Here is a 14,936-nt window from a genome sequence, read left to right on the forward strand (position 1 = left end):
CTGCGGACCCCTTCCTCGCACCTGCGGACTCGCATCTGCGATCCCAGGTGCGCATCTGCGAAACCAGTCCAAACTTCTCATCTCCGCATCTACGCTCAAGGCCTCGCACCTGCGGGCTCGCAGATGCGGCCAATTCTTTGCACCTGGGTTCCCAGCCTTGGCCCAGCATCTCCCGCACCTGCGCACTCCCCACGCGCACCAGCGGCCTCGCACTTGCGACCCTTTCTTCTGCAGGTGCGGAAATAGCAGAAGCAGCAGCTCCAACTGCAATTTCCAACTTTAACAAATCCGTTAACCACCCGAAATCACCCCGAGGCCCTCGGGACCTCAACCAAAAATACAAACAAGTCATATATCAACATACCAACTTAGTCGAACCTTCGAATCACTCAAAACAACATCAAATCATCAAATTACCGTCGGATTCAAGCCTAAGAACTTCTAAATTTCCAAATTTGGCAACCGATGCCAAAACCAATCAAATCACGTCCGAATGACCTCAAATTTTGCACACACATCACAAATGACACTACGAACCTAATCCAACTTCCGAAATTCCATTCCGACCCCGATATCAAATTTTTCACTGCCGACTGAAATCGTCAAATTTGCAATTTCGCCAATTCAAGCCTAATTCTACCACGGACCTCTAAATCACATTGCGGACGCACTCCTAAGTCCAAAATCACCTAACGGAGCTAACGGAACTATCAGAATTTAAATCCGAGATCGTTTACATATAGGTCAACATCCGGTTGACTTTTCCAACTTAAGTTTCTACTTAAGAGACTAAGTGTCTCAATTTACTCCGAGTTTCTTCCGGACCCGAACCAACTAACCTGATATAACATAATATAGCTGAATAACACAAAAAAAAGTAGAAATGGGGAAAACGGGGCTATAACTCTCGAAACGACTGGCCGGATCGTTACAGTAATTTACTACCTGTATTGTAGGGGCTTCCCTGTATGGCTTCGTGATATACCTGGAATAGAATTTCGAACGGATAATGCACCATTCAAGGTAATATATAGCACTTATCTCTTTTGATAAACTAACAAGAACTTACATTTAACAAAATATTTTGTTGGTTGGTAAATTGGTCATGTTTTATTAGCGAAGTGGCTCGGATTGGTATCAGTTTTGCTCCGGCTAAATCAATCTATTAAATCGACTAAGTACGCCCGATCTAATAAATACCCTGTCAGAATTAGAAATTCTGTTGACTCGGATCTTTAGTATTCTCTTAATTACATGCACTTTTTTTCTACAATATTTTTATCACCTATAATTAGGTGTCTCTTGTAATTCAACTGAATTAAGTTACTATAGAAGTAGAGAGAAGACCAGTGTTGTGAAGAGCGTGAAGCGAGGAAAAGCGATAAGCCCCTTTTCGCTTAATGCGAGAAGCGAATCGTTCGCCTTTTGAAGTGAAGCGGAATTTTTAAAAAAAAATTAAAATAAATACTGCATAGACAATGAAGAAAAGAAGAAAAGAAGAAGAAGAGGAGAATGACAATAAAATAAATATTGCATAGACAACTAAGAATAAATGATACGAAAAAAATAGCAGTAAATATGCCAAAAAATGGCAGTATAACTGAAACGAAAAATGGGCAGCATTTCGCTACAATTTATCACTAAAACAGTGAAAGAAAATGAAGAAGAAGAAGAGGAGAATGAGAAAAAGAAGAAGTGAAGGGAAAAAAAAAATTCGCCAGCATTTCGCTACTATTTAGACACTGAAACAGTGAAAGAAGAAGAAGTAGAAGGAGGAGGAGGAGGAGGAGGACGAGGACACATACCTGGGACCAAACTTGATGATCTTGAAGTTAAAAAAAAGAGAGCCTTTTTAATTAATTAACACTCGCAGCCCAGTTATAAAGAAAAGCGCTCGCTTCTGTCGCTTTGTTCGCTTCCTCGCTTCTCGCTTTTTCAGGGGAAGCAATCGCTTTTGTGTACCTGATACGCTTCAGATCAGAGAAGCGCCAGATGCTTCGCTTCGCATCGCTTCTCGCTTTAAGCAAGGAAGCGGTCACTTTTAACAACACTGGAGAAGACAATTAGTTCTGTCCTTCTCTTCCTTCCCCCTCAAGATATTCCCTAGGAGCAAATAACTAGGCCGCTCTTATCAACTTGTTTCTCTGTCGGGGAAAGTGCATTCTTGTTATTATCTGGATCAATAATTAAAGGGCTTACTCCATACATTTTTTGGGTTGCATTCCTTGTATGTAGAAATTTTTATCTGTATTAGCTAATGTTCATGTGGGATTGAGGCGTAGTTGATTGATGATTGAATAAGCTAACTTTAAGTTTTGCTTTCTAACACTTCGTTGCTCAAATTGCATTATGATAGTTTAAAGAAATAATTGGCTGCCAGAGGATTGTAATTTGAAAAGTTCCTACACTTTACCCAGGAGAAGATGGAGCGCTTTGTAAAAAAGATAGTTGATCTTATGATGGCAGAGTCACTCTTTTCATGGCAAGGTGGTCCGATCATTTTGTTGCAGGTTCTGAAATTTCTTACTCTAAATCACTAACTAGAATATCAATATTGCTGTAACGCTGACATCTGCACTTTATTAGTAAGACAAATAGGAAAATTTCTAAAAAGACTGCTTGAAATTATTGAATGAATAATGCACCTTACAACTGAGAGTGAGGAGTTTCCTCTTGAAATGATTATTGGATGTCCAGTTTTTTGACACAGACATTGGATGTCCAGTTTGTAGATGAAATTTGCAGCCACTGATCCATTTGGCACTTTTCTCTAGCCCCTTCTTCCCCCTCTCTCTGCATATGTTCTGTTCATGCTTCTGCATGTATGTTTGTATAGTTAAACTGACGTTATGTCTTCGTCTGGTGTTATTTTTTGTCAGATTGAAAATGAATATGGAAATATTGAAAGCTCATTTGGTCCAAACGGGAAGAAATATATGAAATGGGCTGCTGAAATGGCAGTTGGTCTTGGCGCTGGTGTTCCATGGGTCATGTGCAAGCAAGCTGATGCTCCAGAATACATTGTACTGCACTTGATTTCCTGATCTTCTCTAATTACGACCAACTGGTCTAGTTAGTGTCTGATAATTTTGATAAAGATAGATTTATTTGATAATTTATTTAAATGCAATTCATTTCATTGAAGCAGTTGCACAATACCAGTGCATAGAATTAGGTGCGAATATGCGATCACATTTCTTGAGCTTCTTTAAACAAATTGATTTGACTTACAAATTTAAACAAATTTAACTCTTTATCATACAGAACGAATAAAGTATTTGAATTTCCAAGTTAACCGAACTCATGAAGTGAGGTAAACTGATCTAAAATGACGAAGCCATAGTTTCTCAAGCTTTTGGATTAAATTTATAATTCGGAAGCAGAGTTCTCTCTGTTTTATTTATTTCTCTTGTGCTATTGTTAGTCCTCCTTTAAAGGGCTGGGGTGCTTTTTCTTTATCTTGTTATATTATTGAATTTTTCTTTTTGACAGATAGATACTTGCAATGCATACTATTGTGACGGGTTCAGGCCAAATTCTGAGAAGAAACCGAAAATTTGGACTGAGAATTGGGATGGATGGTATGATAATCGCTTCTTGTTTGTTAGGTCCTTCTTTCTCGTTTCATTGAATTCTGAACCAGTATGTGCATGGTTCCGGGAATCCTTAGATTCTTGTTAGTGATATGAATATGATTATACGATCTCTTATAGGTGACTTGGCTTCTGGATGGATCACGAACTAAAAATCTACATTTCCTTGCTTGCTAGAAGCACCTACTTTGAGAATTGTTCTCTGCAGATTCTGACCTTTAGTACTTGACTTTCTATTCTTTCTTGTTTCCTCCGTTCGGAAAGCTTAGAATAATGGCAAATCTGCGTGAAAGGCAGTTTGGCCATATAAGTGTTCCATCTCATAAGTGAAGGTTCCTTTTATCTCTCTCATATATAATGTTTGAAGTCCTGAAACTGGCTTAAATATGTGAAATCACTTTTTAATGGAAGGAGAAGATTATCAAGAGTCAAGACACAAATGTTAGGGAAGTGATTAGAAAGGTATTGTAGAACTTCAAAGAATGAAATGAACCAGTATATAATCATAAATGCATATGAAGTATAAGTACTCGATTTGTTAAAGTTCTACGGTTACGAGGGAAGCCTTCTACTCCCCTTTAGTAATTGTCCCTCTGCATATGAGGTCCATCATAATTTCAGAAGGGCAATGATGGACGCCTTTGATCAGCAGAAACGTGTCTAGTTTGAGAGTGTCATATCGTCCAAGAAAGATAAGTTGCCCAGAGTCAGCTGCTCAATCAATCTGTTACTCTCATGAAAGATAGACAATCGTACAAGGTGGAGGATAACGAGTTTAAGTCTTAAATTAGGTTGCTAAAGGATGGTGGTTGAGTGCTTTGCTTGCTTAGGGTATGCTGTTAGATCTTGAACAGTGCTTTTTTGTCAGGTTTAGATCAGTGGATTGTTTAGTTAAATTGGTATTAGAAATTCATCTGTGAGCTAAAGATCTTTACATTGATCATATGTCTCTATAGTTCTACTGAAATCTAACTCGAGAAATCTGATCCAGGAAGCCTGGTACAGTTGAGCTCATATCCCTTAATATAATGCTCTTTATGATGTTTCTATGTCTCTCTCTGATGTATACAATTGCAAAAAGGAAAGCAGGATCACTTAGTTACTCTTTGAATTAAGTTGAGGAGTCAATAACATCCAGAAAAAGGAAAACAAAGACAATTTTATTCTTTTCTTTCCTTCAGGTTTGCAAATTGGGGGGAAAAACTCCCGCATAGGCCTACCGAGGACATTGCATTTGCAATTGCTCGTTTCTTTCAGCGTGGGGGAAGCTTGCAGAACTATTATATGGTAATTTAGATACAAATGGTGCTCTAAGTTTACTTCCAGTCTGATATAGATAAGGCATGTGCCTTAAACATACTTCTCTCCTATTCCAGCTGACCTTACTAACTGGCATTGTTTTTGGAAATTTTCTTGTTAACTGATAGCAGATTCTCCTGTTCCACCTGTGTATCTCTTTCTTGATTACTATAATTTGTTCAATATCCAGTATTTGTTTGTTGAAAAGTTTAGGAAGTAGGAATAGATCCTTTACTTATCTGGCTAAATGTTGATAACCAATTTATGTGAACTGGAGGTGCTTGAAGTTACTCACTGGTACTGGGCAAAATCTTCAAGTTTGTTTGAATGTCAAGAAAGTCACTAGAAAGTGTATTTCTTGAGGAAACTGCTGGAAAATAAACGAGAGATCATTTTTCTTGCACGCGTTTGTTTGAGAGGAAAATGATAGATTAAATAAGAAGTAGCCATTTCCTTTCAAGCCTGATGATAGTTTAAATAAGAAGGAACCATTTCCTTTCAAGTTTCCTACACTTCTTGCAAGAAATCTGTTTCTTGTAACAAAATTCTTTAACTGCTACTACAGTAATTTGACGCAAAAATACTTGTAACTTAGATCTCTGCCGGCAACAATCAGTTACTCGCTGACTGGCTGTTTCATCTTGTAATTCCAGTATTTTGGTGGGACAAACTTTGGCCGGACTGCAGGAGGCCCAACTCAAATCACTAGCTATGATTATGATGCTCCACTTGATGAATATTTGAGTATCATGTATTGTTACTTTAGGAACATTCTTACGAAGGAAAAAATCGATAGCCAGGTGTACATTGGTGCTATCTTTTGTTTTTAATAAGTAATCATTAAGTAGGCCTTAATAACTACATTGATATTTATCTTATGTAAAATGTCTCTGTTAAAATGTTCACTGATAGAATGTTAAAGTGTTAGTGGTAGGATCATCCTTAAGGTTAAAATATTAGAAGTGCCAAGTTTTTAAATAAGATACTGTCCCACATTACGTCTATAAATAGGTGTATTATAATCATCAAATAATCAATATCTCTTCTCTCTCTTGTTTTCTCACGGTCACCATACTGTATAGGACTACTGCGTCAACCTAAATGGGGCCACTTGAAGGATCTGCATGCTGCTATAAAGCTTTGTGAACCTGCTCTTGTTGCTGTCGATTCACCTCAGTATATTAAACTGGGACCAAAACAAGAGGTCAGTTATGGGCTTGAGTAATCCCAGTGGGTATTGCTGTAAGTCCACCCACGTGTCGTGAAATGTAAAATAAAATGTCGTTTGTTGAATATATGTTGATGAATATATTTTAGCCAGAGTACCTTTACAGATGTATCAATTACTTTTTGTTAATTTCGAAAGGCGCATCATGTTTTTACTTTGTTCTGGGACAGCTACAAAATGCCTTGACATATCTCATAATTCAAAAACTCCATCTGTTATTATTATGATGCTTCACTTAATAATGTCTTTGATGGAGCACAGCACAGTTATTGTTATTCTTGCTTTTTGAGGAGGTTGCAGTCATCTGTTGCTAACAGAACGAACAATATATCACCTACATTTACAAATTACTTGATTAAAAAAAATACCACCTATTTTTATCGTCCTTCTGAAGAAACGCAGATAAGAGCAATGAGAAAATTCTCTGCACTGGTTCTTATTATCACAAGCTATTTACAACACCATATATAGCAGAAACATAGGAGGAAAATCTGTCATTCTAACCAGGAAATTAATCTGGTCAATGGATAAATCTAGTTGATTTGATTTCTTAATATGGAGGAGGAAAGAAGTTTATCTTTCAGATCAGGAAATTAATTACCATTGAGTAATGGTCTACCAAAATCTAACACAATCTAATTTATAGAATTGTTTAGTTTTTGTTCATAATACCTTCCGTTGGGGAAAGTTTGTGAATTACGAATGAGATTTTGTATCTTTTGATTTTAGGATAAAGTTACTCTCTTCTTCTCACCTTAAAATTTATTTTGTGAATCATCGTAATTCTTATTTACCCTTTTCATACCTCGGTATTTGATGCTTGTCATGTTACTTCAGGCACATGTCTATCATGGCCAATATCTGTCCTTGAATGAGAGCTTGTGCGCAGCATTTATTACAAATATTGATGAACACAAATCAGCAGCTGTGAAATTTTATGGTCAAGAGTATACTTTACCTCCATGGTCAGTGAGTATTCTGCCAGATTGCAGAAACACAGCTTTTAACACAGCTAAGGTCTGTCGATGTTCCCACAGATGAAAGATTATAAGTTTGAACTTCAAAAGATTGCTGTCAATGCTTGCATGTGTACTTGTTTCAGTATTTTCTTTTATTTTTCAGCTTGTTATATTGTATTGATAATGCTTTCATATGTGTGGCATCCACAAACTGAGGCTGCAATCATTCCATTTCTGTGTGGATGATGGTCGATAACAAAGATTGTTGATTTTCCATTGCAGGCTAAGTAGTGTCTTATAGCTTCTGAAAAAATGGTTGAAAAGCAAATGTTTACCACCCTTTTTGGCAAATAGTTCATCAAAAATTATGATCTGTCGGTATATGACCTAGCGATGTGTAAATTATGATCTGTCGGTATATGACCTAGAGATGTGTTGTGAATTAGCTACAGTGTTCACTTACTACCACAAGTTATTTGATAGAGAAATTTATCCTGGTTACTAAAGCCTAACTCTTGCTTTAGTAACCTCATCATCATATAGTAACTAACAAGGATCCACTCTCTTTCAAGTACAACATAGTGACCTCATCACCAGAACGCTTCTAAAACAATGTAGTACTTTGTGATTAATTTTAATGATGTATTTAATTTCTTTTCTCTTGCATTCACACAGGTGGGGGCACAGACTTCAATCACAACAGTGGGCCTTGATTCTGTTTCAGTTGGGAATAATTCCTTGTTTCCGCAATTAAGGATTAAAAGCAAACTGGGAAGTATTTCACAATCTTGGATGACATTGAAGGAGCCACTTGGTGTGTGGGGTGACAAGAATTTCACTTCTAAAGGGATACTGGAGCATCTGAATGTGACAAAAGACCAGTCTGACTACCTGTGGTATCTGACCAGGTATTTCAAACTTATAAATGAGGTTAGGATCAGACTGAACAGTGATTACTACCTTTATAATGTCTAACACTCTTTCCATCCCATTTCATATGACAGTATTCGATTGGATGCAGAGCTTGATCTAAACTAAAACGAATATAAGTGCAAGTTAATGACTTGTTCTCCATTCACTCTGTCACTTAATTTGGAGCCGCTTGATAATAGGATTTGTCCAATTCTCAGGATAAAGCTTTAAAACCTCACCGCTTATACCACATTCTCAGGATGACATATGTACTGGAGTTGAAACCAACTTCAAACACGAGAAAATACCCATAGAAGCCAAGCACTTTACATGACCACTCTGGTATCTGCTTGTTGCTAACTTAACATTAGACGTAAAACTAACTTCAAAAATTACAGGCAGGACACTTCTGGTTTAACCAGACTGTTCTCTTTCCCTGTAGTGCCACTGTTTTTGTGTGACTCTGTGTGTTTGTTTGCTCTTTTCCCTTTTTACCCCTTTACTTGGCTTTTGAATCACTGGAGAAATGTGATACTTAACCTTTAGTCTGAGGATTTCAAATTTGAGGACTGAAGGGAATATTAAAATATCAAATAAGGAAAAATGAACTCCTTTGAGGTTTGAGGATGGACAGAGCATAATATCTCTGAGCTTCCAGTTTTGTTATCCTTGCATTTGGTTCGGAGTCTGCTTGTGAATAGTTTGGCATCAACAATGTCAAGCCTCTTTGGACGAGAATCTACAAATTTACAAACCTTTTTGGTACCTTTGGCTTTTGAGATGAATTGCTTGGTAGGCAACTATATTAATGATGCCGCATGTAATAATGTCACTCTCTTAATTTTCTGCTGTCTCCCGGTTCTCCTCAGATGTGTTTTATATTCCTTTAACAAGTGAATAGGCACAGAACACAAACAGCAGAAACACTCTGCAAGATTTGGTTTCAAATTTATTCATAACATTTGTCATTGGTTGCAAACTGAAATTGTGATGATTTACTCTGCAATCTCTGGTGAATGCAGGATATATATTTCTGATGATGACATCTCATTTTGGGAGGAAAATGATGTTAGTCCAACGATTGATATTGATAGCATGCGTGACTTTGTTCGCATATTTGTTAATGGCCAGCTTGCAGGTATTTGGTTAGATTTACTTTGTGCTATCTTTATTATGCATTCTACTCTTTGTGTTAACGTAGCACTCAATCCTCCGTTAGCAGTCAGTTCAGCTGGCATTGTCAAAGTGTACTTCAAGCATTGAACTTTTCTTGGCTTACATGAATATGATTTTCATCTCTGAGCATAGGGACGGTCTGATGCATTGTCATTGAATACCTGTCAAATACTCATTACTAGATGGAGACATATTAAGTAGATCATCTGTCATAGGGTGATCAGTGAAAAGCGAGTAGAAATTCTGTTATTGCCTCAGTTTATTTTGAAGGCTCTTGGAATTGGCCATAGAAAGATAAAAAATGAAGGTATCTTATGTAGAAGGGAGAATTAATAAGAGTGAATTAAAATAGGGTTGTCAAAATTTGAACAGCAACTAGGCCATTTTGACAACACGAAAAGAGCTGCTAAATGGACAAAGTGAGACCAAATATAGTGCAGTGAATTTCAGGGATTAAGAAAGCAGCAAAGTGATAACAAGCCTAAAGCTAAGCAACCTGTATGCTATAGCTAAATGAAGATAATAAACCATAAACCCAGACTAGAACTGAAACAAGAATCCCTGTTTCTGACACTGTTCACACCAGAAACAAAGGAAATTAATACTGGTTTCTTCCCACCATTTTGCGCTTAGAGCAGTGAGGTGAATAGGATGGCTGTAGGTATGCTAGGAATGTCAGGTGAAGCAATACTATGACTACAGGTCATGCGATGCTCTAATCTTGTGCTTATAGTGCACGGGGCTAAAACATCAGCCAAGCTAGCTTTGAGAGGGTCCCTATGTCTGGTCATTCTATTGAAGTCTTTTCTTTCCCGTGTTCTCCTTATATCTCCAATCCCTTACCCTTTTACCCTGTTATGTGTCTGTTGCAAGTGAAGGAAGTATGAAAGGAAAATGGATCAAGGTGGTTCAACCAGTTAAGCTGGTTCAGGGATACAATGACATACTGCTATTGTCTGAGACGGTGGGATTGCAGGTAAAGCTAGTTTAGAAGTTGATTTACCCTGATGAGGACCATGTTAAATCTGAAGTATTATCTTAAATTTGGGAAAGGTGATATTAGTTTTGGGTGAAACCTGAAGCTGTATCATCTCATACTCTCATCAGAAGGGGGAAAAAGGAGATAAAAGCTCCCATTATCCAACCTCCATATTTTGAAACCCTTGCCTCCATTTCTCTTTCTTATTTCTTTCCTTCCTTGAATCACTGGTGACGATGCATGTTACACACTAATTTCCATTCGCTTTACGCTTTACCAAATTTTTAAAGTGACCCATAAAAGCCTCTCAGCTTCATCAAACTGACCTCTAAGCTGAAAAGACTTTTCTGCCACAATTTCAGAATTATGGTGCCTTCTTAGAGAAGGATGGGGCAGGTTTTAAAGGTCAACTGAAGCTTACAGGATGCAGAAACGGGGATATTAATCTCACAACATCCTTATGGACCTACCAGGTACCTCATTTTCTTCACCTTAAATGAATCTTGATGTTCACACATGATAAAAGATTAAATTTCTCATTTATGGGAGGTGTTGCAGAGGCTGATATCCCTTGCTCTAATTATGTGCATATGCAAGTAACTTGAAATAATAGACCAATTAGAATAACCAAAATATGAGAAACTACTCTAGACTGGAAGGACAAGTGGGTTTACTTTTCACTCATTAGTGGTATTTGAAAAGTGTTCATGGTGCTGAACAAATCGATGATAGAATTGTGGATAAGATGTAGAAAAAGTTCCTGGTAGATTTTGCTCATAAGCCTTTTAATATGCATCCTTTCTCAGTGAATATCAGGCTATATCTACTGAAAATATAATGAACTAAAAGGTTAAAAATCCCAAGGATTCTCTATCCATCTGTTCTCTGCTTGTGAAACGACAAAACTTGATATAATTCAGGCTGTGCACACAGAATCAACTTGCAAAAGAGCACCATTTCTTCCACATGCAAGAGGAAAAATTGATCATCATGTGAAGTTGGAGATCATTAAACTGCAGAATGCCATTTCATTATACAACTGAAATATAGGAAGCCTGAATTTTAGTTATTTGTTCAACAGGTGGGGCTCAAAGGTGAATTCCTGAAAGTATATGATGTCAATAGTACTGAAAGTGCAGGATGGACTGAGTTGCCGAATGATGCAATTCCATCAGTCTTTTCCTGGTACAGGGTAAGTCGACAAAGCTCTAATTCCAGATTCAGCTGTCACTAGCATAGAGGAAAACTTGCTAATTATTGGCAATATAGTTTCTTAAAATTAATGTCTCAATTGTCTTGTGCAGATGTGCTTATGACCATTGTTCAGTTACTCAAGTTACATATCTATGACATTGATGCCTTAATTCGAATGACTTATGTCCTTTATTGTCTTCCTTAAGTTATCTTTTATTTGTGGGTGAAGGAAGCACCACATTCAATACTTCTAGAAAGACTTGCTCTAGAAGAGATGTTCAGTATTGTTTAGTCAATTGCTGTGATCGTATTTTAAGTCTTTCATTACATTCTATATTAAGAATCTTATGATTAACTATTTATTCTCTGAGACTTCCCTTCAATTTTTGTTACGGATATCTGGGAGTACAAAATGGAAAATTGTTCAATCAATAAAGGACCCTTCATTCTCACTTCAATCAATCAACTGTCTATGCCTCAATTTCAAATTAATTGGAGTCAGCTATAAGTAATTCTTTGAATCCATTCTGTTCTATTCGGGTCCATTTCATTACAATATGTGATAAGATATCTTTTAAGGAAAATTAGGAGTTCTTTAAAGTTGAGGATTATCAAAATCTCCCAATTTTACAGAGACACAAGTCTCTAACCAGAATAAAAGGACTTTTAATAAACATCACACCAAGTGTAAGTGTAACAACTACGACTACTTTTGGATAAATTGAGATGTGTCTAATGACTACTAAGCTTTAGTCCCAACTAATTGGTATCGCATATATGGATCCTTTTCTTCCTCTTTTGACTTCTTTTCCGTCTGTAGATTGCTATTTCTTAGTTGTAGTTTGTAGATTAAAATGTTATTAGGTAAAAGGAAAATCAGCCCTTCCATTCCTTCTCGAGAATAGGTCCCTAATAGCTCATACATAAGGAACTCTCTACGACCCATTCACTTCTTTTTTTTTCGTATGCTACCAAAAAATTTCTTGGAACAGGTGCTCCCCTATGTTTACTTCTATATATGATGATTGTCTTCGCTAGTGTAAGAGTGATATTAAGTGGTTTGTGTCTCATTGGTTGAGCAGACGAAGTTTGATGCACCAGACGGGACAGATCCAGTTGCCCTTGATTTCAGTAGAATGGGAAAAGGTCAGGCATGGGTTAATGGTAACCATATAGGAAGATATTGGACTTTGGTTGCACCAAAAAATGGATGTGGAAGAACTTGTGATTATCGTGGTGCTTACAACTCTGATAAATGTAGGACAAATTGTGGAGAGCTTACTCAAGCCTGGTATGGACCTCTTTTACTTGCTGAAATTCTATTTTACATTGTAGGATTTTTGGCTCTCATGATTGTACCAGGCCACACCTGGCATCAAGTCATGTGTAGGTTCTGTGAAATGGATCTGAGCTGGTACATTCTGTTGCTTATAAAGTTTTTTTTCTTTGGCGAACCAGGTATCACATACCTAGATCATGGCTAAAGACTTCTAATAATGTACTAGTTATCTTTGAAGAAACAGATAAGACTCCATTTGAGATTTCCATTACTACGCATTCTACTGAAACCATATGTGCTCAAGTATCAGAAAAGCACTATCCACCTCTCCGTATGTGGTCTCACTCAGAGTTCGATGGAAAATTGTCTCTGATGGATAAAACACCAGAAATGCACTTGCAATGTGACGAAGGGCATACGATCTCCTCTATTGAATTTGCAAGCTATGGAAATCCGAAAGGCAGCTGTCAAAAGTTCTCTCAAGGCAAATGCCATGCTGCAAATTCCTTGTCTATTGTGTCTCAGGTATGTTGTTTTTTTTTTTTTTTTTTCATTTTATAAATTTTGAGTTTCACGTTCACCTGTCTTCTTTACAATATGTTGGCTGCAAATGAGTAGATAAACTGCATTCTTTGCAGATAATAAATAATTTCATGATTGTGTTATAGTTAGTTGGACAAGTCGGTCAACCCTTACAATTAAAAGCTGCAAAGAGCATAGGAGTTTCTTCAAAAGGTTTTGATCATCACGTGATGAATTCTTTTTATTAGTGATAGCTATATGCTAAGTGGATGGAGAGGGACACCAACGCTGAATATGCCAGACTTAATAGATGAAAAAACAAATATTCTGAAAATCAGGAGACGCAACACCACCAAGGAAGATCTTTTACATTTATGTTGATAAGCTAAATAATGTCCTAAACATACCACCAAAACTCTTCTGTAAATAGAGAAGTTATGAGCGAAGCAAAAATTGGTACCAAAAAGAAGTGGCTATAAACTAGAGGGTTGGACCAATTTGAAAGATCCTCTAGTGCAAGCTAATATAACTGAAGTTTGGACTGCTCGCTCAAGTAAATAATTGTGAACCTATGACATTGGGATTTGGAGACCCACGTTCTATCAAATTGAACTAACGGTGCTCTTTAATAACTTATTAGAATAGATACAACTGTAAAAATGAGGATTCAGAGTCATTCCTATTTTCAACATTCCTTAGATTTTTTAAATTTGTATGAATTTGATTTGACTTTAAAGAGAACGACAAAGCATAACTCTAATTTCAAAATGTTCAAAAGCAGTAATTATTCTTGGGTCTAGGATCTACATCTATGAGTTGGAAGGTCCAAACAATCAATTCTACTATCCGTTGGTATAATCCAGAGGTTTTTAGACAATTCATAAAATTACACATTCGAGTGCTTTATTCTCTCTTCTCAGATGATTAGAAACCTTCCTTTGCAAGCCTTCCTACCTTTTCACTAGATCTATCATCCTATGGCTTTTTTATCTTTCGTAGACAAGCCCTGTCGCTATTGGGAGTTCGGCAGAGTGGTATTGTTCTTCTACTGATTTTGGAATATAATTCTGTAAATTCTTGCTATTAGATAACTATGCTTAGGTTAGTTCCTCTCTGTTAACTTTTTTGGTCAGCCAAAGGTAAACTTTAGGTATGTAGATAGTGCCTAAATACTCTGTTTGTATCTTTAGAAGCTATTGTTCTCAAATTAAAGAAAAAATAGGCACATTTGTTTTTCTTTTGGTGTCCAATTAGGAACTTTATTCTATTCCTAGGACATATTCTGACAATAACAAAGTAAACTAAAACATTGGGAATTATTGGTGACATCCAATTCTACTCTCTATATGAAAGTAGCACGGTCATTAGCAATAATAAACCCAACAAAGGTTGGGGTCGAATTCCACAAGGAGCAGGTGTGTTTGAGTGTCCAAATGCGTGCAAACTCGATGATTCTTAATGTAATCTTCAAACAAAGAGTGGTTGTTCAATTATGTCTACAATTACTACTAAAGTTTAACTAAGAAATTCTATCAAACACGTAGAGTGCAAATAAGATGTAGTTGTAACAAAATAAGAGAAAGGCGCTAGGATTGCTTCCCCTTCGTGTAGGCTATCTTTTGGGTATACAAATCGTCAGTTCGAGTTAATTAAGCATGTGTTATGACCTCAATTTCTATTCTACCAACTTAATGTCTTCCAACACTTAAGAGAGGTTTCTACCCCAAGCTGCTCTTCCAAGACAACTAAGGCTCAATGATAAGCAGTTGATTAGCCCAAGTAGAAATCACACTAT

The 14,936-nt window shown here is 36.9% G+C and overlaps 1 pseudogene; it reads left to right on the forward strand.

Annotated features, from left to right (window-relative positions):
- LOC104109762 (beta-galactosidase 9-like) overlaps positions 1-14,936 on the forward strand; it is a 31,183-nt pseudogene that overhangs the window by 11,002 nt on the left and 5,245 nt on the right.

The sequence above is a fragment of the Nicotiana tomentosiformis genome, chromosome 2, assembly GCF_000390325.3.
Source record: "Nicotiana tomentosiformis chromosome 2, ASM39032v3, whole genome shotgun sequence".
NCBI classification, from domain to species: domain Eukaryota; kingdom Viridiplantae; phylum Streptophyta; class Magnoliopsida; order Solanales; family Solanaceae; genus Nicotiana; species Nicotiana tomentosiformis.